The 25,683-nt window shown below is 46.7% G+C and overlaps 1 protein-coding gene across 1 annotated transcript in view; it reads left to right on the top strand.

The window, feature by feature from the left end:
* The window catches only part of LOC140418828 (uncharacterized), a 178,025-nt gene that overhangs the window by 122,494 nt on the left and 29,848 nt on the right, over positions 1-25,683 (top strand). The gene's annotated exons all lie outside the window — the stretch shown is intronic.

Here is a 25,683-nt window from a genome sequence, read left to right as displayed (position 1 = left end):
AGCAGACGTCTCGACAACTCCCCATCGACCAGCTTAAACATTCACTCCCTGAATCACGGGTGTACAATTCTAGCAGCGTGAACGATATTCAAGAATCTATTGCAGCAACTGCCTCCTTCTATAGCACCTTCCAAACCCACAAACTCAGCCATCTAAAAGGACCAGGCCCCGAGCGGTGCATTGCAACAGCAGGCCTTGCACGTTCCCCGCCAAGCCACACACCATCTTGATGGGAACTATGTTTCTGTTCCTTCACTGTCACTGGTCAAAATCCTGGAATCCCTTCTTATCAGCACTGTGGGTGCACTTGCTCAGGGTGGGATGCAATGGTTCAATAAGAGGGCTCAACACCACATTCTCAAGGGCAATTAGGAATTGGCATCAAATGTTGACGCTACTGGTGACGCCAAGATCCTATTAAATCATTTTAAACATATCTCTCAGCTTACATTCACCGAGCCCCTGCCTTGGTTTAAAGTACATTCGGCCGTGCCTCTATCACATTGCAACAGGCTCTCTCTCAGTTTTCCTGCACTCGGCTGAATATCAGTTGTTAATATACCAGCCCACACCCTGTTTATATTACAAATCATTAATTATGACGCACTGACCCATGTCTAGGTTAATCTGGCAAGAAATGCGTCACAATCGTTATTGCATCAGAACGTTTATCTGTGCATCGTAAACTGGAACAACATTCTGTTTGCATCACATGTGGTTCTGTCTCAATTATTACTCTACTAGATAGTTAGATTCTAATAAAGTCAATCCTGCTTTAGTTAATGCTACACCTGCCCATGTCCCTGTTTATATAACACTAGGCCCTGCCTGTTATTCTTGTATTGTACAATATCCTTCTTATTGCTGCATTGTTTGTGTCTCAATTTGTATCAGTCGACACTCCGCTAGAGCAGAACTCAGTTTAGATTGCACTAGACCCAGTCTCTGCTTATGGTGCCGGCGGCACGGTGGCACAGAGGTTAGCACTGCTGCCTCATAGCTCCAGGGTTCAATTCTTGACTATCGTGCCAAGTTTGCACTTTCTCCCTGTGTCTGAGTGGCTTTCCTCCGGGTGCTCTGGTTTCCTCCCATCGTCCAAAGATGCGTCGGTTAAGTTTATTGGCCATTCTAAATTGCGCAGGTCATGGTGCAAGGGCGGGGGATGGGGAGGGTGATCTTTCATAGGTAGGTGCAGATGCTATGGGCCGAGTGACCTTCTGCCCCATAGGGATTCTATATTTGATCCTAAATCTGCCTATTTTTTCGAGACCTGCTCACTTTTATTAATGCACCAGATGATACCTCTGTTTTTAACTGTGGGCGCATTATTCCACATGTCTTTGAGATGGAAATATAATACATTAATTACATATTTTGGACAAGAAATCAGTATATGGCAACAGCCTGAAACGGGATGTATAGTGTCTCCAGTGTGTGCGATGCAACATTTGATATTAATTTTCAGTGCAGTTAGCGGAATTAGATTTCAGTTGGCATTTCTTCTTTGCCAATGCCCAAGACCAATTTCTGCCCCAGAGAGCTGTATGTGTAGGAGGATGCAGAGCATTGTGTTCCCATGTGCTTGCTGCCCTTGTGATTCTCGGAGGTCTCGGGTATGGAAGGTGCTGTTGAAGAATTCTTGGCGAGTTGTTGCAGTGCATCCCGTCGATGTTACACACTGCAGCTACTGTGTGGCCGTTGTGAAGAGAATGAATGTTGCTGTAACATTAAGTACTCAGTTATTTATCTAATGGTCCTTTGCTTATGTTGCACAATTACAACTGGTCCATTCCCTTAGTTTATTGCACTAGGCCCAGGCAATAGAAGTTAAGTTGCACAATTTGAAATGGCTGCAAGAAGATCAGGGAGATCTGCGGTTGTATGTCCACAAAGCTAGGGTGCTGACAAGACAGATGGCGACGTTTATCTGGGCATAGATCAGCATTGTTCGCTGAAGAATTTTACATTATTACTGTTTCCTCAGTTTTTCTTTATCTTCACAATTTCCACCCCAGCCACTTTCGACATTATTGTGCATGGTTTACCGCAGCAAATACTGCGGCTGGGTCCAATGTAATATGAACAGAGATATGGCCCAATGCAGAACTGAGGCTGTGTCTAATTTAATACAGAGACAGGTTTAAATTAATAGAAACAGAGTCAGGTTCTAGGTTAATGTAAACAGAGACAAACAGGTTCCATGTGTCCATAAGATATAGGAGCAGAATTAGGCCATTCGACCCATCGAGACTGCTCCGCCATTAAATCCTGGCCGATATGTTCCGAATCCCCATTCTCCTGCCTTCTTCCAATAACCCCTGAACTCCTTATTGATCAAGGCATGTCCTCTAATTGGTGGCCTAGTTTAATATGAACAATCAGAAACAGATCCTTATTGAATATAAACTGACACGGGTACGAGGTTGTATAACATAAACAGAGGTGGGTTCACGGCCTGGTACAATACAAAGGCAGGGCCTACTGTCCCTTCAAACACTCGCAGGACAGTTGCATCATTGCTTGGAGGCAAGATGTCGCCAGGACTTCTTCAATCATACTGTCCCCATCAAACATTCCCAGAGCAGCTGCAGATTGCATGAGGGGCTGGTTTAGCACAGCGGGCTAAATAGCTGGGTTGCAATGCAGACCAAAGCCAGCAGCGCGGGTTCGATTACCCTACCGGCCTCTCTGAACAGGCGGTGGAATGTGGCGACTTGAGGCTTTTCACAGTAACTTAATTGAAGCCTACTTGTGACAATAAGCGATTATTATTATATGGAATTAAATTATTATATGGAATAACTCGCTTAGACACATTAAAGGCCTGGAAATCAAGGGTTCTATACCAGGTAAAAGCTCTTCTGCACTCTTCCTTCCGAGATCCCGAAGCCAGGTTGACAGTGAGGTTAGTTACTGCGTAAAGAAACCTCTGCATCTTTTCATCAAACTCACCCAGGTCAGGTCCAGCAGAGTTCAGATACGGAGTAGATCTCCCTGTGCACATTCATAACAAACACTCACAGGGCAGGTTTAGTGCAGGTTACATGCAAGTAAAGCTTGCTCCACCCTGGGCAAACAAATGCTCCAAGGTCACGGCAGCTTGGTGAAGTACAAGGAAAGATTCTCCGGCCCTGCCACATCAAATCCTCGCCACCAGGTGCAGCCCAGATCAGACATAGAGTAAAATTGTCCTACAGTTCTCATTAAACACTCCAAGATCATTGAATGCTCCAACCACATTTTAGAGTTAAACTCCCTCTACGTATTCCAATTCATTGGATTCAATCCATTTAGTTGGAAACCAATGGGGTGCGATTGGGCTGAGAGAATGTATTGGCCACATGTTGACTTCATTTTGTCGATTAAGCACAATGACCCATCGCGGAGAGTTATGAGAAAGGCAGAGAAAGAGATAGGATGCAGAAAAACTCTACGAACACATTTTGCAGGTCCTTATATTTAGAGATTAGAGGGAATCTTTCCTAATTCTGAACATGGATATCATCATGACATTTTTCTCATATAACTGATGAATAAAAAATGTCGAAAAACAAGCATTACTGGAATCCGTTGATCTATTTGCATCCTTGCCTCTATTTCAGTGTTGTGTTGGTGGGGAAATATTTGTTTTGTTTTTCTCAGTCCACAATCTAAACTGGGACTTCTATTTCTGTGTACATAAACACCTCACGTATTGATTAGTTTCAACTCCAAATCGTGGTTTATTTTAAGAATATTGACAGTTGGTTAAAATGAATAGAAACTTCCATTGGAACAGATGTTACTTAATTGAAAGAAAAATAGATTTAAATTAAGTATTCATTCTGAAAGTTATGAAGCCTCAATTAATGAAGCATCTTTAACCAGCTACTTTTCCACTGAATGTTACTTTGATTGAAATATTAACCAGTTTAAAGTATTTAAATTAAAACGTAAGGCAGAGGAGTGATCTATTGTCACATTAATCTCAGATCATTCGACATGTTACAACTTGCATTTTAAAATGTAAACATTTGGAAAGAGCTTGCTTTTGTAAAACGCTTTACTCGACCTCAGGTCATCCCAACGCCCTTAAAACTCACTGATATATTTTTGCTGAATTTAGTCACTGCTGTAATGTTGGAAACAGAGCAGGGAATTTGTGCACAGCAAGCTCCCACATACTGAGATGTGATAAGTCACCAGCTAATCTGTGATTTTAGTTGAAGAACGGACATTGGTCCAGCATACTGGGAAAAGCAGCTCTGCTCTTTAGAATTATATCAATGAGGTAATCCACCTGAAATGTGAATCTGTTCCTCTCTCTGCTGATGCTCACTGACCTGCTGAGCAGCCTTTTTTGTTGTTTTAGTTTTAGATTTCCAGAATCTGCAGCACTTTGAACAGTTTTGGATTCATTTTCACCATAAGGCCATCAATGGCAAAGTCAGCATTAACTGTCCGTCCCGAGGAGCCGGATGTGAACCACCTTTATGATAAGGTGCACTTCGGGCGGTTTAATTCACATTTGACTTTCTGTAGCATCTTCCCATCAACTGACTTGCTTGCTCGGCAATATCGGAGATAGTTAATAGTCAACCCACCATTGGTGAACTAGAGTTACATACAGGGCAGACAGATTAAGGAGGGAAGCTTTCTTCTCCTGAAGGACATTGGTGAATCTGCTGGACTTGGCGAAATTTCGATAGCTTCATGAGTATTATGAACGACACGATGATTTTTATTTCTGATTTATTAATTCATTCAATTGCTATTTCCCCCAGCTACCATAAAACTATAAGAGGGAGGAGCAGATGTTGGCCATTCAGCTGATGGAATATGATCTGCCATTCAATGAGATCGTGGCTGATCTGATAAAATACACAACTGCTTCCGGTTGCGGCTATGCGGAGCTAGGCCGCACGATTCAGCAGCTCCCGCTACCACGGACATTCGGGCTCGCTAGAGGAGCCCAACGGAACTTTTTTTGACGTCAACCCGTGGGGAAGGGAAGAGCGAGGTCCCCCTCCAACTTCTATGAAAGGGACCAGAAGTGTAACGGCCAAAAAAATCGGCACTGGAGCAGCGGGAGAAGCGAGGGAAAGAAAACAAAATGGCGGCGGCCAGAGACAAAGGGGAGCTGCAGGAGTTCATCAAGCGCTGCTTCGAGGAGCAGCGCGAGGAGATGCGCAAGGAGATGCTGGCGCCTATGCTTTTGGCAATTGAAGGACTCGGGATCAGCCAGAAGGCCCACGAGGTTAAGATCCAGGAGTTAGAGAAAAGAGTCAGTCAGAACGAGGACGAACTCTTGGGCCTGGCGGTGAGAGTGGAGCAGCATGAGGCGCGACACAAGAGGTAGGCGGGAAGACTCGAAGACCTGGAGAACAGGTCGAGGAGAAATAATCTTCGGATCCTCCGTCTCCCTGAAGGATTGGAGGGAGCCGATCCCGGGGCATACGCGAGCACGATGCTCGGGGCGATGATGGGCAAGGAGGCCCCTTCGAGGCTGCTGGAGTTGGATGGGGCACACCGGGTGCTGGCGAGGAAGCCCCAGGCAAATGAGCCGCCAGGGCGATGGTGGTGAGGTTTCACCTGTTCACGGACAGAGAGTGGGTCCTGAAATGGGCCAAGAAGGAGCGAAGCAGTAAGTGGGACAATGCAGAGATCCGAATATACCCGGACTGGAGCACGGAGGTTGCAAAGCGGAGAGCGGGTTTCAACTGGGCCAAAGCGGTGCTGCACCGAAAAGGAGTGAAATTCGGAATGCTGCAGCCAGCGCGACTGTGGGTCACATACAAGGGCCAACACTATTACTTCGAAACGCCTGAAGAGGCGTGGACCTTTATTCAAACCGAAAAGTTGGACTCTAACTGAGGGTTTGTGATGGTGGGGGGGATGTTTGAGGTTTGATGTGTGATGGTTGGTGTACATAAGGGGTCAACCACGTGCAGGAATGTTACATGATCTGGGGGAGAGAGACAAGGCCGCGACAGGAGCTGCGCCAGAGGGGGCGGAGTGGGCTGTGGAAAGCGCGAGGTTTTTCCCGCGCGCGGGAAGAAAGGCGGGAAGGGGAACGAAGGAACGCAGATAGATTGGGGGACTCCCACACGGGGAGGTCAATGGGACAGCGGGGAAAGCCGGGGTCAGCAGGTGTCAGCTGACTTACGGGAGTGACATGGGGGAGCAAAAAAGCTAGACAGGGGTCTAACGGGGGGGAGGGGAGGGGGAAGGGGGGGAAGGGTTGCTGCTGCACTGACCAAAAGGGAATGGGACACAGAAGAGGTGGTCGGGGCGGGGGTCCCCCGTCTGGGGGACTGGAAGGTGAGGGAGGCGTGGACACGGGACTGGCCCGGAAAAGGAGATGGCTAGTCGGCGGGGTGGGGGGGGGGGTGCTGAGAGCCCCTCCAATCCGGCTGATAACGTGGAATGTGAGGGGCCTGAATGGGCCGGTGAAGAGTGCTCGAGTGTTCGTGCACTTAAAGGGACTGAAGGCGGACGTGGTCATGCTCCAGGACGTGGTCATGCTCCAAGAGACACACCTGAAGGTGGCGGACCAGTTCAGGCTAAGAAAGGGATGGGTAGGACAGGTATTCCACTCGGGACTGGACGCGAAGAATAGAGGGGTGGCAATATTGGTGGGAAAGCGGGTGTCATTTGAGGCCAAGGCTATTGTAGTGGACAATGGAGGGCGATATGTAATGGTGAGCAGTAGGCTGCAAGGGACGTGGGTGGTGTTGGTCAGCGTATACGCCCCGAACTGGGATGATGCAGGATTCATGAAGCGCATGTTGGGGCGCATTCCAGACCTGGAGATAGGAGGCCTGATAATGGGAGGGGACTTCAATACAGTGTTGGATCCAGCACTGGACCGCTCCAAATCAAGGACTGGAAAGAGGCCGGCGGTGCCAAGGTACTTAAGGGGTTTATGGATCAGATGGGGGGAGTGGACCCATGGTGGTTTGCAAGGCCGCAGGCCAGGGAATTTTCTTTCTCCTCCCATGTACACAAAGCCTACTCCTGGATAGATTTTTTTGTTCTGGGCAGGGTGCTCATCCCGAGGGTGGAGGGGACGGAGTATTCGGCCATAGCCGTTTCGGACCATGCCCCTCACTGGGTGGAACTGGAGCTGGGAGAGGAGAGGGACCAACGCCCGCTGTGGAGGCTGGATGTAGGACTGCTGGCGGACGAGGTGGTGTGTGGGAAGGTGAGGGGGTGTATCGAAAGGTACTTGGAGGCCAACGACAATGGGGAGGTGCGGGTGGGGGTGGTATGGGAGGCGTTGAAGGCTGTGATCAGGGGAGAGCTCATTTCCATTAGGGCCCATAGGGAGAAGACAGAGGGCATGGAAAGGGAGAGGTTAGTGGGGGAGATTTTGAGAGTGGACAGGAGATACGCAGAGGCCCCAGAGGAAAGATTACTTGGGGAAAGACGACAGCTCCAGACGGAGTTTGACCTGTTGACCACAGGGAAGGCTGAGGCACAGTGGAGGAAAGCGCAGGGGGCGACCTACGAGTATGGGGAAAAGGCTAGTCGGATGCTGGCACACCAGCTCCGTAAGAGGATGGCAGCGAGGGAAATAGGGGGAGTCAGAGATGGAAGGGGTGCCACGGTTTGGAGTGCGACGTAAATAAACGAGGTATTTAAGGCCTTCTATGAAGAGCTGTACAGATCCCAGCCCCCAGCGGGGGAAGAGGGGACGAGACGATTCCTAGACCGACTGAGATTCCCGAGTGTGGAGGTGGCTGGTTTGGGGGCACCAGTTGGGTTGGAGGAGCTGAGCAAGGGTTTGGGGAGGCCGATTTGGGTTGGAGGAGCTGAGCAGGCGGGGAAGGCCCCGGGACCGGACGGGTTCCCGGTGGAGTTCTACAGGAAGTACGTAGACCTGTTGGCCCCGCTATTAGTGAGGACCTTTAATGAGGCAAGAGAGGAGGGAACACTGCCTCCGACAATGTCAGAAGCGACAATTTCTTTGATCCTAAAGCGGGACAAGGACCCACAGCAATGTGGATCAAACAGGCCGATCTCGCTCCTTAATGTGGATGCAAAGTTGCTGGCAAAAGTGCTGGCCACGAGGATCGAAGACTGTGTACCGGAGGTGATCCATGAAGACCAGCCGGGATTCGTAAAGGGCAGGCAATTAAACAGTAACGTGCGGCGGCTCTTAAACGTGATGATGACGCCATCGGTGGAGGGAGAGGCGGTGATAGTGGTAGTTATGGACGCGGAGAAGGCCTTTGACCGAGTAGAGTGGGAGTACCTCTGGGAGGTGCTGCGTAGGTTTGGGTTTGGGGGAGGTTTTATCAGTTGGGTTAAGCTCCTTTACAGAGCCCCGGTGGCGAGTGTAGTGATGAACCGGCGGAGGTCGGAGTACTTTCGACTGTACCGAGGGGCGAGGCAGGAGTGCCCCCTGTCCCCCCTGTTGTTTGCATTGGCGATCAAACCATTGGCCAAGTTATTGAGGGAGTCTAATAAATGGAGGGGGGTGGTCCGAGGGGGAGAAGAGCATCGGGTGTCGCTATATGCGGATGACCTGTTGCTGTACGTGGCGGATCCAATGGAGGGGATGGTGGAGGTCATGCAGACTCTAAGGGAGTTTGGGGAGTTTTCGGGCTATAAGCTCAATGTAGGGAAGAGTGAGCTCTTTGTATTACAGGCGGGGGACCAAGAAAGAGGGATAGGGGACCTACCGCTGAGGAGGGCGGAGGGGAGTTTTCGGTATCTGGGGATCCAGATAGCCAGGAGTTGGGGGGCCCTACCTAAACTGAATCTGACGAGGCTGGTGGAGCAAATGGAGGAGGATTTCAAAAGATGGGACATTTTACCGCTTTCGCTGGCGGGTAGGGTGCAGTCGGTCAAAATGATGGTCCTTCCGAGGTTTCTGTTTGTGTTTCAGTGCCTTCCCATCATGATCACTGAGGCCTTTTTTAAGAGAGTAGGTAGGAGTATTATGGGGTTTGTGTGGGCGAACAAGACCCCGAGGGTAAGGAGAGGGTTCCTGGAACGCAGTAGGGACCAAGGAGGGTTGGCGCTGCCAAACCTGGGGAGCTACTACTGGGAAGCAAATGTGGCGATGATCCGCAAGTGGGTTCTGGAGGGAGAGGGGGCGGCATGGAAGAGGATGGAGATGGCGTTCTGTAAAGGAACGAGCCTGGGGGCGTTGGTGACGGCACCGCTGCCGCTCTCGCCGTCAAAGTATACCACGAGCCCGGTGGTCGCGGCAACGCTAAGGATCTGGGGCCAGTGGAGATGGCACAGGGGTGCAATGGGAGCATCGGTGTGGTCCCCGATCAGTGGTAACCTCCGGTTTGTCCCGGGGAAGATGGATGGGGGGGTTCCAGAGCTGGCATCAGGTGGGGATTAGAAGAATGGGGGACCTGTTCATTGACGGGACCTTTGCGAGTCTAGGGGCACTGGAGGAGAAGTTCGAGTTACCCCCGGAAAACGCCTTTAGATATATGCAGATGAGGGCTTTTGTGAGGCGACAGGTGAGGGAGTTCCCGTTGCTCCCGGCACAAGAAATTCAAGACAGCGTGATCTCGGGTGTATGGGTCGGGGAGGGCAAGGTGTCGGCAATACACCAGGAGATGAAAGAAGAGGGGGAAGCGCTGGTAGAAGAGTTGAAGGGTAAATGGGAGGAGGAGTTGGGGGAAGAGATCTAGGAAGGTTTGTGGGCTGATGCCCTAGGTAGGGTTAATTCCTCCTCCTTGTGTGCCAGGCTCAGCCTGATACAATTTAAGGTGGTTCCCAGAGCTCACATGACGGGGGCGAGGTTGAGCAGGTTCTTTGGGGTAGAGGACAGATGTGGAAGGTGCTCGGGGAGCCTGGCGAACCATGTCCATATGTTTTGGTCATGTCCGGCACTGGATTGGTTCTGGAGAGGAGTGGTGGGAGCAATATCTCAGGTGGCGAAAGTCCGGGTCAAGCCAAGCTGGGGGCTAGCACTATTTGGAGTAGTGGACGAGCCGGGAGTGCAGGAGGTGAAAGAGGCCGGCATTCTGGCCTTTGCATCCCCATTAGCCCGGCGAAGGATCTTGCTAATGTGGAAGGAGGCGAAGCCCCCCAGCGTAGGGGCCTGGATAAATGATATGGCTGGGTTCATAAAGTTGGATAGAATTAAGTTCGCCTTGAGAGGGTCGGCGCAGGGGTTCTACAGGCGGTGGCAACCGTTCCTAGACTATCTCGCGGAGCGTTAGAGGAAGGTCGGTCAGCAGCAGCAACCTGGGGGGGGGGGAATGCCCTGGGAGGGGGGGGGGGGGAGGGGGGGAGGGGGGACTGCCTGGGAGGGTGGATGAGCAAGAGTTTACATGAAGGGTTGGGGAAACTGGCACATACGGGAGAGAGCCAGTGTACAAAGCTATGTAAATATATCATCTTGTCATGTATATCTTGCTCCGCGCGATTTCTTGCTCTTTTGTTACCGGGGTAAGGTGCCGGTCATTTCAGATGAGGATGAGGAGGAATTTCTTCTCTCAGAGGGTAGTGATTCTATGGAATGCTTATTGTTATTGTTTGTAAGGGAGAAAAAGTGTGTTAAAAAACTTTAATAAATATATATATTTTTTTAAATCCACAACTCCACTTTGCCGCCTCATCCCCATAACCCTTGATTGCCTTACTGATGAAAAATCTGCCTGTCTCAGCCTTGAACATATTTATTGATCAGGCCAACTCTCTACGGCAAAGCATTCCACAGAATCGCTGCCCTCTGAGAGAAGAAATTCCTCCTCATCCTCGTCTGAAATGAGCGGCACCTTACTCTGAGATTGCGCCCTATGGCCCTGGACTCTCCCACAAGCCGAAACAACCCCTATAGTCTCCTCTGTCAAACCCCTTAAGAACACTATATATCTCAGAAAGTTCACCACTCATTCTTCTAAACTCCAATGCGTGTCGGCCTAACCGACTTAAGCTCTGCCCATGTCAGTCTCTGAGGTGCAATTGGTCAGCGTGTTTGGCTGTTCACCGAAAGGCCTGTGATTGAAGGCCAGATTCTTCTTTTTCTGCTGACAGGTAGAGTAACGATGGGCCGAAAGGTCTCTTTCTGTGCTGTGAAATGCTACCTAGCTTTGAAAATCCCTCCATACTCGGGATTAACCGAAAGAACCTTCTCTGGACTGCCTCCAAAATATCTATCCTTATATATGGAGACCAAAACTGTTCACAACATTACAATATGCCCTGGTGGAATTTGTATTCCTGTGTCTGGAGTATTAGTTCAGACCTCCAGATTACCAGTTTTGTAATAATATTGCGAGACTATCCCAAAGACTGTAATATCATCACATCTAAAAGGTGGAACAATTGAACATTAAACACTCCTGCATTGGATCACAGGTCTGGATCATGTGCTCAGGTATCTGTTGTGGGAGGTGATATTGATTCTACTGAGACAAGACTGTTAACCTATCATGGTTTGCTTTTTGACATTCTGAAATATTGCTCAGGGAATCTGAAGTTCAAACTCAGGGTCCAGTCTTACATGGGTCAATTTAATTTTTAGAGGCTGGTCTTTTATTAGTCTTGGGTCTTATGCTGACACGATGCTAATGATGAATCGGATTCCATTGGCTCCATACAAAATATCAGTTATTCCAAAAATAGAGCAAGGCAGAAACATAAGTACAATTTGATCTTCCCACTGCATGAGCTGCACGATCAGAGCGGTTGGAAGCTGGGATTGTTTTCCTTTAACCGAGCAGGTTATGGCAAGGCCTGGTAAAAATGTTCAAACTTAAGAATTGTTTTGTTTGATTAATTAGGAAGAAACTTGATTCACTGGCAGGAGGGTCAGAAAAAGAGGACACTGATTAATTAGATATTAATTAATTCCCCCCCCCCTCTCTAATTCTAAACCGATCAAATTGCAACATGACCAGACAGGGCGGATACAGAAAGGATGGTCCCGATGGTGGGGAAGCTAGAACGAGGGGTCACCATCTAATAATACGAGGTAAACCATTTAGGATTGTGATGAGGAACAGTATCTTCACCCTGGGAGCCGTGAATCTGTGGAATTCTCTACCACAGAACGAAGTTGAGTCGAAAGTATTGCATGTTTTAAAGAAACAGTTAAACATAGCTCTTGGGGATCAAAGCTCTAAAGGGACCAAATGAAACGGGGAAAAGCGGAGCAGGCTCGAAGGGCAGAATGGTTTACTCCTGCTCTATTTTTTATGTCACTGTATTACATCAAATCCGTTCTCAAGCCGAATGAGACCCTGTCTTTATTTAAATTAAAGTAAACCCTGTCCCTGTCTATACTACACTGTTCTGTTTCTGTTACACGCATTTAATACTACATTAGACCATGCATAGGATTATATTACATTAAGTTCCGCCTCTTTTATGTTCCACAGGAATTTGTCTCTTTACATCACACTAGGGCCTAACTCTATTGATATTACATTAAGTTCCGCCTCTTTTATGTTCCACAGGAATTTGTCTCTTTACATCACACTAGGGCCTAACTCTATTGATATTTTACCGGACCATGTTCCTGTTGCCTGTCTCGATATAACAAATGATTGTATATATTTGCTTGTTTGTACGAGTACAATCATTGTTGATTTGGAGATTATATTCATTTTTGTTAATACCTATAAGTAGTTCTATGAAATTTGTATTTGCTCTGCTATCATGTGGGTAATATTGAGTTCAATATTTTACCAACGTCCCAGTAATGAACTGGGCTTGAGGGACAGGAAATCTCTGTTTTGTTCAAAATGATGAATTTACTCTTGTGCTACACTCTATCCATTGGAAAGTTGTTTTATGGCGTGGATTATTTTCCTGCCTCGTTTTATATTCACCAATCATCTGATACACTGGCAATGTTAGACAGATCAGTGCTTTCACAGAATCCCCAGATTGGCACCCACAGGATAAATGTCCACCCAATCATAGAACTCTCATTTGGCTAAGAAGAGCAAGTGAATTCTCTGCAAAAAGGTATTGACCGTTCGTGTAGGTGTTTATATAAAATATTGTTCTTAAGTTTTGCACCTGTAATCGATCACGGCGTAATGTTATCTTCAGAATTAATTGTTTCACTTTGCGATGTCTTCATGCATCTCGGCCCTAATCTCTGGTATGAATTCCGTACTCATCCTTACCTCAATTCCCTTAATAAATATAACCTGCCTCGTCGACCAAGTTTTTAATCACCTGACCTAATAAGTCTTTACACATATATTAATCCAGACCCTACAGCAGCAATGACTGCAATAGACCCTACCTCAGTTTATAATATTCCAGACACTGAATCAATAATCACTGCTCTGTATCCTATATCATTTAAGGGTAATCAACCTTTGTATCAGTGATTTCTGCACCAGAACCTGTCTCGGTTTATGCTAGTCTAGACCTTGCATCAGTAATCACTGCAATAGATCCAATCGCAGTCGCACTGTTGCTTCACAGCGCCAGAGTCCCAACTGTGCACGTTCTCCCCGTGTCTGCGTGGGATTCCATCGGGTGCCCCGGTTTCCCCCCACAAGTCCCGAAAGATGTGCTGTTCGGTAATTTGGACATTCTGAATTCTCCGTCTGCGTACCCAAACAGGTGGCGGAATGTGGCGACTAGAATTTCTTCACAGTAACTTCATTGCAGTGCTAATGTCACCTTACTTGTGACAAAAATATTATTGGATTAGTTTAGGTTAATCTCCACCCTATATGAGTGATAATCGTTTTAGACCTTGTCACAGAGTCATGGAGAATTAGCGGTTTACAATACAGAAGGGTGCCCTTCACCCACCATATCTGCGATGGCAATCAAGCACCTTTCTATTCTAAGATCATCCATAGATGGTCTTCCTACCATAAAACCATAAGACACAGGAGCAGAATTCGACGATTAGACCACTCGAGTGTGCTCCGCATTTAATCACGACTGTTATGTTTCTCATAGCCTATCTACTGCCTTCTCGCCATAACCCCTGATCCCCTTATTAATCAAAAAACTATCTATCTCTGTCAGACTGGTTAGATAAAGGGAAAGATCCCTCGGCACTGCCACATCAAATGCTCACCACTCTGTGCAGCTCAGGTTAGATACAGGGTAACTTTTTCTCTACAGTTCTCATTAAACCCTACAAAGTAATTGAATACTCCAACCACATTTTAGAGTAAAACTCCCTCTATATATTCCAATTAATTGGATTCGATCCATTTAGTTGGAAGCCAATGGGGTGAGATTGGGCTGAGAGAATATATTGGGCGCATGTTGACTTCAAGTTGTCGATTAAAGGCAATGGCCCATTGTGGAGAGACATGAGACAGAACCAGTTAGGAGAAAGACACAGATATCAGAGACAGGAAAACTCTACGAACACATTTCGCAGGTCATTATATTTCGAGATTAGAGGGACACTTTCCTAATTCTGAACATGGATATCATCATGAATTTTTTCTCATATAACTGATAAAGAAACAAATGTCCAAAAACAATCACTACTGGAATCCGTTGATCTATTTACATCTTTATCTCTATTTCTGTGCTGTGTCGGTGGGGAAATAGTTGTTATGTTTTTGTCAGTCCACAATCTAATCTGGGACTTCTATTTCTGTGTTTATTTACATAAACACCTCACTGGTCACAATTAAATGTTCATGACAGCAAAACGAGATAAACACAGTCACATTGATTAGTTTCAACTCAAAATAGCGGTGTATTTTAAGAATATTGACAGTTGGTTAAAATGTATAGAAACTTCCATTAGAACAGATGTTACTTAATTGAAATAAAAAATACATTTAAATTAAGTATTCATTCTGAAAGTTCTGATGCCTCAATTAATGAAGCATCTTTAACCAGGCTGTTATTCCACTGAATATTAATTTGATTGAAATAGTAACCGATTTAAACTAGATAAATTAAAACATCAGGCAGAGGAGTGACCGATAGTCACAGTAATCTCAGATCTTTCAACATATTACAACTTGCATTTTAAAATGTTAACATTTGGGAAGAGCTTGCTTTTGTAAAACCCTTTACCCGACCTCAGGACATCCCAACGCCCTTAAACCCCACTGATATATTTTGCTGAATTTAGTCACTGCTGTAATGTTGTAAACGGAGCAGGGAATGTGTGCACAGCAAGCTCCCACATACTGAGATGTGATAAGTGACCAGCTAATCTGTGATTTATGGTCAAGGACGGACATTGGTCGAGGATACTGGGAAAACCAGCTCTACTCTTTAGAATTATGTCAATGAGGTGGCCCACCTGAAATGTGAATCTGTTCCTCTCTCTGCTGATGCTCACTGACCTGCTGAGCAGCCTTTTTTGTTGTTTTTGTTTTAGATTTCCGGAATCTGCAGCACTTTGCACAGTTTTTAAAATTCATTCTCGGCCTATGACCCTCACTGGCAAAGTCAGCATTAACTGTCCATCCTGAGAAGCCGGATGTGAACCACCTTTTAGATAAGGGGCACATTGGACAGTTGAATTCACATTTGAGTTTATGCAGCAGCTTCTCTTCGGCTGACTTGTTTGTTCGGCAATACCAGAGGTAGATAAGCGTCAACCACATCACTGCTGAACTAGTCACATATAGGCCAGACAGGGTAAGGAGGGAAGATTTCTTCTCCTGAAGGATGTTGGTGAACCTGCTGAGCTTTGGGAAATTTCGATAACTTCATGAGCATTATGAATGACACGACGATTTTTATTTCGGATTTATTAATTCATTTAATTGAAAGTTCCCCCAGGTGCCATAAAACCATAAGAGGGAGGAGCAGCAGTTGGGACATCACGGTAGCACACGTGGATAGCATTGTGGCTTGACAGCACCAGGGTCCCAGGTCTGATTCCCCTCTGGGTCACTGTCTGTGCGGAGTTTGCACGTTCTCCCCGTGTCTGCGTGGATTTACTCCGGGTGCTCCGGTTTCCTCCTACAGTCCAAAGACGTGCAGGTTAGGTGGATTGGCCATGCTAAATTGTCCATAGTGTCCAAAAAAGGTTAGGAGGGGTTATTGGGTTACGGGGATAGGGTGGAAGTGAGGGCTTAATATGGGTCGGTGCAGACTCGATGGGCCGAATGGTCTCCTTCTGCACTGGATGTTATATGTTCAGTTGGCCTTTCGGCCCATGGAATCTGATCTAGCATTCAATGAGATCGTGGCTGATCTGATAAAATCCTCAACTCCACGTTTCCGCCTTATCCGCATAACCCTTGATTACCTTACTGATGAAAAATCTGACTGTCTCAGCCTTGAACATATTTATTGACCCGGCCTCTCCAATTCTCTGTGGAAAATTGCCATAGAATCACTCCTCTCTGAGAGAATAAATTCCTCTTCATCCTCTTCTGAAATGAGTGACACCTTACTCTGAGATTGTGCCCTATGGCCCTAGACTCTCCCACAAGCAGAAACAGCCTCTAGCATCCACACTGTCAAGTGCCCTGAGAATACCAAATATCTCAGTAAGTTCGCCTCTCCTTCTTCTAAACTCCAATGCGTGTAGGCCTTACCTACTTAACCTCTCCTCCTGTCAGTCACTTTGGTGCAATTGGTCAACGTGTTTGGCTGTAAACCGAAAGGTCTGTGCTTCAAACCATCTAGGGCCGGATTCTTCTCCGTTTGATGACAGGCGCAGTAATGATGGGCCGAAGGACCCCTTTCTGTGCTGTGAAATTCCAGCTGCATATGAAAATCCATCCGTATTCGAGATTAACCTAAAGAACCTTCCCTGGACTGCCTCCAAAATATCTATCCTTAGGTAAGGAGTCCAAAACTGCTCAAATCATTGCAGTATACCCTGGTGAAATTTGTACTCCTGCCTGTGGAGTAATAGCTCAGGTCTCCAGATTACCAGTCTAGTAATAATATTGCGAAGCATCTCTAAGATTGTAATATCATCACATCCAAAAGATGGAGCAACTGAACATAAAACGCTCCTTCTGCTTTGGACCACAGGTCTGGATCATGGTCTCAAGTACCTGTTGTGAGAGGTGTGAAAGTGTACAAACTCAGCAATAGCATGATGGGAAAAATAGCCAACTTATGTAACCAAGTGTAAGACAGCTGTGTCAGCTAAGTGCTAAGAATCCACATAATCGTATCATACAAGGCCAGAAGAGGGAAAATAGTGCCTGACCTTAGTAAAACCTGATAACAAAGCCACGATCTAGGAATGTCCTAATAACACAACTTCCTCATGACCTAGGTCCATCTGCGTCAAGGCATCATGAGGGCAGAGGTGAAAAACAAAATAGGACCACGTCTTAAATCCTCTAAAGACAAAATACTGCAAATAAGCCGAGTCAGGGTCTTTCCATGACAACATGTTTGATCAGAAGTTATGACTGTATTGACGTTTTTGAACAAGGTCTGTTTTTGTAAAATGATACAGCTTTTGTATAAATATTGAACGTTTTCTCCATGTCTTTGCGAGCTTGAGAAAGAATGAGTAGGTTTACCTTAACAGCTCTCTCTCTCTCTAACCTGTAGCCATCTGCATGCAGACTTTGGTCAATAAAGACGAAGTTAGTTTTATCGAAACCAAGGTGTAAAGTTGTTTTTTTCACAGTCTTGAAGTAGGAAAGATTTTAAAAATCGACAGTGGCGCTGCGAGCCCTCACCAATACCCTGAGTGGCTTCCGTGGGGGACCGAACAAGTGATCGAGCACGAACCCGGAGAGCGGAGACGGACGGCGCAACAAGGTAAGCTTTAACCTTGGTCTCTCTCTCTCTCTCGGATCGGTGCTGTGACCCCTCGTCCCTGACAGATAACGCTGACAGGTGACGGTGTTCGAATCTAAATTTGACTGTGAGTAATGTTCTTAGGGTCTGGGACTCGGTTGTCGTTCAAAGCCTAAGGTCAGGGACCCCCTGCTCTTGTTTTTTTTCCCCCAGGACAGGGATACACAGGCTTGGCTAGGTCAGGGACCAGATTTGGATTTTTGACTTTTAAATTTACAAGGCAGTTTTTCCCCATTTTTTTTCTCTTCTCTCTCTCTTTTAATTTTTTTTCCACTCCTTAAAAGTCATGGGCCAGAGCCTGGACAAAACGGAGGACAATTCTCCCTTGCTTTTTATGTGCACCATGTTCCCTGATAAGGAACGCAATTTACGCCTCTTGTCTTCAGCTTTAAATAAGAAATTCAGATCTGAAATTTGGCCATTAGGTGGTACCTGGAATTGAGAAAACTGCACCGCGGCAGAGACAGCCATTTGGTCTCGGAATGCCGGAGCCAAATGGAAGAAATTAATTACCAAATGGCAAAAAGAATCAGACAGACGACACAAACTGTCCTTGTTAATGAGTTGGAGGGACAATGCCCGTAGGAGAGGGATTGCTGATTATATAGACGGAGAAACCAAAGACTGGGAAACGTTGAAATTCGAATGTGAACTATGGGACAGGAAAGATCCTAAGAATCAAGGGGGGGGGGGGGGATAATACTGCATCGGGTGGTAAGCAGTTCGGAATAGCCCATCAGATTAAAAATCAGGAGGATCCTCCCACTACCTCTGGCATGCCGTTGTTTCCCTATTTGATTGATACAGAGGAGGAGGAGGAGGAATTAAATCCCACGATGCCCCCATGGCCACATCTTCCCAGTTACACGGTGCGGCAGCCCCGTTCTCACCCTCCCCCTTGTAACAACCTTGCTGCCGATAATCTCCCTGCTCCTATTACTCCCATTGCAACATGCGCTCGCTCAAAAGCACCAACCCCCTTCCTCGATCAGCCCGTTACCTCTGTTAGTCAGGCTTTCCAAGAATTAACTATCCGCACAGCACCGGTAGAGGAGCCTTTTCCACCACCGCCTCCCCCTGCAAATTTTCCAATCCGACGTCTCGTTAACCCTCGAGCGACTGATGACAACGACCAATTTATTGAGACATGGCAGGCTTTTAAACCTCAGGAGCTCTGTTTGATCATGGCTCACTGTCCGTCACATAAAACGGACCCAGAGGGCTTTACTGAATACCTGAGGAGAACTGCGACTGTGTATGGTGCTACCCCTAGGGATCAGTATTCCCTTATTTTTTCATCCCTTCCCCCAGATTTAGGTGAGAAATGGAAACGAGAATTAGGGGATCATGGAACCACATGGGATGCATTTAAAACGAACAATCCATCAGATGAGGCTCAACTCACTTTAATGTTCCCAGCACTTAAGCGTGCTCTCCGTAAACCTGTAGATATCTCCAAAATTCTTGATTGTACACCCACTCCTAAGGAGGAGGGTCCTGAATTTTTTGACCGCTTTTGTGGAATTTACACTCTTTATTCCGGTGATGAGACTTTTAATGCGGGCTTGAAATCTCCCCAGTTCAATGCGCTGCTTATGCAGGTCGTGCCTGACCGCATAGCGACTAGTATAAAAACTAATAATATGGATTGGTCTGATAGCTCCAAATCCCACATGCGACGTGCTATCTCTTATTACTGGAGCAATGGCCGTGACCGCGAAGCTTTCGGAAGGGACCCTACTACACCCAAAATAAAGTCGGAGTTTATCCAGCGACCCCCTCGCAGGAACCCCCCACCTTATGAACGTCACCAAGGCCCTCCCCGGCCTTGTCCTCCAACCCGAGACAGTGTCACTTGCTTTAATTGCAGACGGATGGGTCACTACGCTAGGGATTGCCTGCCATCACGCAGAGACAGGGCACCCCCTCCACGGCGGTATGCTCCCTTCACTGACTCCCACCCCTATTGACTGGCCCGCTCCAATTTCCCGGTTCTCTCTGGCGACCACTCTGAGGAACCCACAGCTACAATTCACATTGAGGGTATTCCCGTCCCCTTCCTCATTGATACAGGGGCAACTGCTTCTACGTTGAATTTGACGTTAGTTAAACAGTATTGTTTTCCTCTCTCAGACGAATATGTGGAACTTTCTGGTTTTATGGGTGAGGGGGCTACATACCAACTCACGAAACCCCTTCTGGTTCAATTTAATGACCGTCAATGTTGTATTCCCTTCACTGTCACGCATACCCTTGGTGTTAATCTTGCTGGCCGTGATCTGTTATGTCCCTTACAAGTTGAGATTGTTTGCCTTGACGACGGCGTCACGATCTCCACGGCTCCACAAGTCCAGCCTCGAAATTTACCCCTTTTTTTCACTCCCCAATGGTGGTCCGTTGATTTTGATCCCTCCAATTTTTCACCTCCCTTGAATGTTCCTCATCCATACGTGACCCTTTGCTATGACCACACGGGGTGCTTGCCCGATTTGGAGACCATCTACCGGGACTCCCTCGGGTCCACGGTGGCAGTTACTTTCATCGCTCATGCTGAGGGAAAAGAGGGCTCTGCATTTCTTGTTGAAGTGCCCCTCGTATTCTGGAAACAGTCTGGACTAGTGGCACCTCACGTTACCCTCACTGTCAATGCAGGCTACAGTGCCAGGTCACTGGGCTTTCTGGTTGCTACCCTCCAAGGAAAATGTGATCGTTTTTATACTGGACGACAGAGCTTCCCTGAAGGCACGTTACAGTATTTTTCACAGCCCTTTTGTGTTGATGGTACATTGAACCACCATCGGTCCAACCGTTCCCCATCCCCAGAGATTCCTGCAGACTTATGGGTTGCGCCCAAACACGAAGTTGGTCTTACTAATGTGCCTCCAGTTCTCATTAAGGTTAAGTCCGGTGTGCCCCTGCCCTCCATTTCTCAGTACCCTATTCGCCCTGACGCTGAGGAAGGAATCTCCAGCATGATACAATCCTTCCTTCAACAGGGAATTTTGGTTCTGTGCCAATCGCCCTGTAACACTCCTATTCTTCCCGTTCCTAAGGTTGGGCGGCCGTCTGAATGGCGTTTGGTCCAGGACCTCCGCCATATCAATCAGATCGTTGAACCCTTGCATCCCCTGGTCCCTAACCCGGCTACAATCCTCAGTAATATCCCGCCTGAGGCAGCTGTCTTTACCCTTGTGGACTTACAACACGCCTTTTTTGCGATACCCCTTGCCGCTGAATCCCAGTATTTGTTTGCCTTCACATTCAAAGGGCACCAGTACACTTGGACTAGGCTACCGCAAGGTTTCATTCATTCACCGACACTCTTCTCACAGGCATTGCACTCCCAATTAGCTACTTTGACACCCCCGGGGGGATCTACTATTATACAGTATGTCGATGACTTACTCCTTGCTAGCCCTGACTTTGCTTCTAACGAACGCGACTCCATTTATCTGCTCACCCGTCTCCATTCCTGGGGATATGTAATACCACCTAATAAAGTACACAAAGGACAGAGGCAGGTTAAATTTCTGGGCGTTCTGATAAGCGCTACTGAACGTTCCCTTACGCAGGATCGTATTACTCCCATTTTGCAAACCGCACGTCCTACCTCGCCAAAGCAGATGAGAGCCTTTTTAGGTTTAGTGAACTTTTGCAGACAATGGATTCCGAATGTTACTGCTCATACTAAGGAGCTTACTCCTTATTCCTCCCAGAATTCACCCCTTAAGTTTGAACTACCCGATTTAGCACAGCAATCTTTTGTTACTCTTAAGAACGCGCTGGCTTCCGCCCTGGCTTTAGGACGACCTCTTTACGACAGGCCCTTCCAGTTGTATGTTAATGTCCTTGACCTATGTGCCACGGGTGTCTTGACACAGGAACATGGTGACCAACGCCATCCGGTTGCCTATTATTCTACTAAATTGGATCCAGTAGCTTGTGGTTTGCCTCTCTGCACTCAAATTCTCACTGCTGTACATGTGTTAGCTCAGGCAGCCTCTAATCTAACCCTTCATCAGCCCGTGCATGTGTATACCTCACACTCTGTTGTGGCTCTCCTTACATCTCAGCAGACCCAGCATCTGACACAGGCCCGCTTGAGCCGATATGAGGTCTCACTATTACAGAACCCATATCTGTCTTTCCATTACTGTTCCACTTTAAATTCCGCAGCATTCCTCGAACATCCCCCTGATGTACTTGTTGATCCACCACATGATTGTTTGCTTCGGAATCACTTCCTTACCGCACCTCGTCCCGATTTAACTAACCCTCTTGATAATCCTGATCTCACTTTTTATGTTGATGGCAGTTCTTCTATTTCCCAAATGGGTGTCCCGCAATCGGGGTATGCCATTGTTACAGACACTGACATTCTGGAAGCAGCTGCTTTCCAGATTCCAGTCTCGGCACAGAAAGCTGAGCTATTCGCCCTTACTAGAGCTTGTGTTCTGGCCAAAGACCAAAGTGCGAATGTGTACACAGACTCTAGGTACGCTTTTGGTGTCACCCACGATTTTGGCCGCCTCTGGCAGCAACGTGGATTCCTTACCTCTGCAGGCTCTCCCATTCTAAATGCTCTTTGGGTTAAAAATCTCCTCGTTGCTATTCAACTTCCTCGTCAATTGGCTATCATTAAATGTGCTGCGCACACTTCCGGGGACACTCCTGTGCAATTGGGAAACGCCCGTGCTGATTCAGCCGCTAAGGCAGCGTCTGCATCAGCCCCTATGATTGTTCCCGCAGGGGGTACACAGGCTTTAAATCAGCTACCTATTCTAGCAAAAAAGGGCATGCCAGAGTTAGCTGAAATTCAAAGGTTACAGAGGGACGCCTCTGATTCTGAGCGCACACTATGGAAGTCAATGGGGTGTTCGCACTCGTTGACACAAAACCTCTGGCTTACCCCAGTAGGTCAAGTTTGTGTTCCAGATTCGTTATTGCCGATACTTATTGATTATTTGCATTCTTGTACCCATCTTGGCAAGGAGGGAATGGTACAGCTACTTTTGAAAACTTGGTGGCACCCAGATCTGAATACAGCAGCACAAATGCGGCTGGATCGATGTCTTATTTGCATGAAAAATAATAAGGGTAAAGGCATTAAATGTCCTCCCGGAACAACCCCTTGCCAGATGGTCCTTTTGCCTGCATACAGCTTGATTTTATTGAATTACCTAAAGTACAATGCTATAAATATTGTTTAGTGATCATTGATGTATTTAGTAAATGGATTGAAGCCTTCCCCACCACCAACTGTACTGCACATACGGTGGTAAAATTACTATTGACAGAAATTATTCCCCGATTTGGGATTCCCAGAATGATGAGCTCAGACAAGGGAACACATTTTGTGGCTCGAATCAATTCTGAATTATGTGAAGCACTCAAAATTAAACAACAACTGCACTGCGCGTATCATCCACAGGCAGCAGGAATTGTAGAAAGAGCAAATGGGACCTTAAAAGAAAAATTATCTAAATTGACCGAAGAAACTGGATTAAATTGGCTAAAGGTATTGCCTTTGGCACTGTTTCACATGAGGGTTACTCCACATTCGCGGTCCGGACTGCCAGCTGCAGAGATAGTCTACGGTCGGCCAATGAGGACTCCCTGGGATGCCCATGAAGAACCCCTAGAGGGAGTAGACCTCCACGTTATGGGAGATAAAATGCTGAGTTATTTGAAGCAATTAACATTTTCTTTAAAGTTTCTCCACTCGCAGGTAAAACAGGCCCATCTCCCAGCAGCAGCCGGAACAAAGATCCCTCGATATCCAGTAGTCAAACCAGGAGACTACGTGCTGATAAAGAATTGGGACAGAGAGAAGTTAGGGCAATGCTGGAGCGGCCCTTTTCAAGTATTGCTGACTACACCGACTGCCGTTAAACGCGAAGGACGTTCGAGTTGGGTACACCTATCGGATTGTAAGAAGATTGGTTCCAGCCCCAACGAGGACGCAGAATGAGGATCTTCATTATCACAGTTGGACTATTTGGACTAATTGGTCTTAATGGCCATTCGACAGTAAGCGAACAAACTGACAAAGAGCTGCGTGCTAATAGCTTTCTATATATGTCATATATTTATGCTGACAGATTGAATGTAAGTAACTGTTGGGTTTGTACCCGTATCCCCATCCATTCCAAGGAGGGGCTACCTCTCCAATCACTCCCATTTCACTTAGCAGAAACAGTTAGAACATAGAACATAGAACGATACAGCGCAGTACAGGCCCTTCGGCCCACGATGTTGCACCGAAACAAAAGCCATCTAACCTACACTATGCCATTATCATCCATATGTTTATCCAATAAACTTTTAAATGCCCTCAATGTTGGCGAGTTCACTACTGTAGCAGGTAGGGCATTCCACGGCCTCACTTGGATTGACGCAGTATCCACTCAGTTGAGTGGATACTGCATCAAAACCGAACACAGGAGTTCGGTGGAGATATGAAAATTTGGAAATCGGCTGGCTATGGGATGACTAGATTTTTAGCCTGGTATCAACCTGGATATCCCCATGTTTCGAATCCCCCTGCCCTTACCATCCCATCGAGCACTGCGCAAGGATCCCTATGTTTTAGTAAATCAGGAAAAGGACCATCAATGGGGCAGAGTAGGTGTAATCTTACAACTGAATGGCAGGGACCGATACCAAACATCTCCAACAAGGGTATGTTTGTTCTTGATTGGTCCAGGGTGTGGAATAAAACATCAAATAGCTCATGGACGCAAAATTCCCAGGTACCCTGGATGACAATGGCTGAGAATTTTACGGCCTATAACGGGACCTATTTCATATGTGGCACTAAAGCATACTCCTGGCTTCCCAGAAATTGGACAGGGTCCTGTTATCTAGGATATGTCGTACCCTGCATGCACCACCTACTCTCCCTTAAACAACACTCCTCACGAATCAGGAGGACCATTAGTAAAACCGAGGCGTTCTTTATGATCGCCTTTCCACAATACGGAACAGGCAAGGCAGCAAACGAACTGATCCTTATGGCCTCGGCATTGGAACAACTGTCGAACATAACAGCAGCAGAATCCAGGGCAACTGGACGGGCACTAGCCGAGGTCTCGGCTGAGCTGGTGGCTGTCCGGACTGTGGCATTACAAAATCGAATGGCTCTGGATTATCTGTTAGCCTCGCAGGGAGGAACGTGTGCCATTATAGGTCAGGAATGCTGTACTTATATCCCAGATGCCTCTGAAAATATTACCAACCTAGCTGACCATATAAGAAGACAGGCGGATCAACTTCAAGAAATTGGCCAAGAATTTCACGATTATAACCCACCAGGTTGGTTAGGTTGGCTGGGACACGGATTGTTCAATTGGATCTTTAAGGCCTTCATATTATTACTATTATTACTATTAGCAATAGGATTGCTTGGATGCTTGTGTCAATGTATTTACACCCGTCTCCTGAATATCCCTATTTGAACAAATTGAGTGGTTGTCCTGATGGGACAACAGGAGGGAATGTGAAAGTGTACAAACTCAGCAATAGCATGATGGGAAAAATAGCCAACTTATGTAACCAAGTGTAGGACAGCTGTGTCAGCTAGTGCCAAGATCAGACCCTGACAAACTAGACAAAGCTAAGAATCCACATAATTGTATCATACAAGGCCAGAAGAGGGATTATAGTGCCTGACCTTGTTAAAACCTGATAACAAAGCCACAATCTAGGAATGTCCTAATAACACAACTTCCTCATGACCTAGGTCCATCTGCGTCAAGGCATCATGAGGGCAGAGGTGAAAAACAAAATAGGACCACGTCTTATTTCCTCTAAAAACAAACTACTGCAAATAAGCCGAGTCAGGGTCTTTCCATGACAACATGTTTGATCAGAAGTTATGACTGTATTGACATTTTTGAACAAGGTCTGTTTTTGTAAAATGATACAGCTTGTGTATAAATATTGAACGTTTTCTCCATGTCTTTGCGAGCTTGAGAAAGAATGAGCAGGTTTACCTTA

This window comes from Scyliorhinus torazame, chromosome 5 (assembly GCF_047496885.1).
Source record: "Scyliorhinus torazame isolate Kashiwa2021f chromosome 5, sScyTor2.1, whole genome shotgun sequence".
Taxonomy (NCBI): Eukaryota; Metazoa; Chordata; class Chondrichthyes; order Carcharhiniformes; family Scyliorhinidae; genus Scyliorhinus; species Scyliorhinus torazame.
The sequence above is the reverse complement of the archived record's forward strand: the minus strand, read 5'-3'. Positions and strand labels throughout refer to the sequence as shown.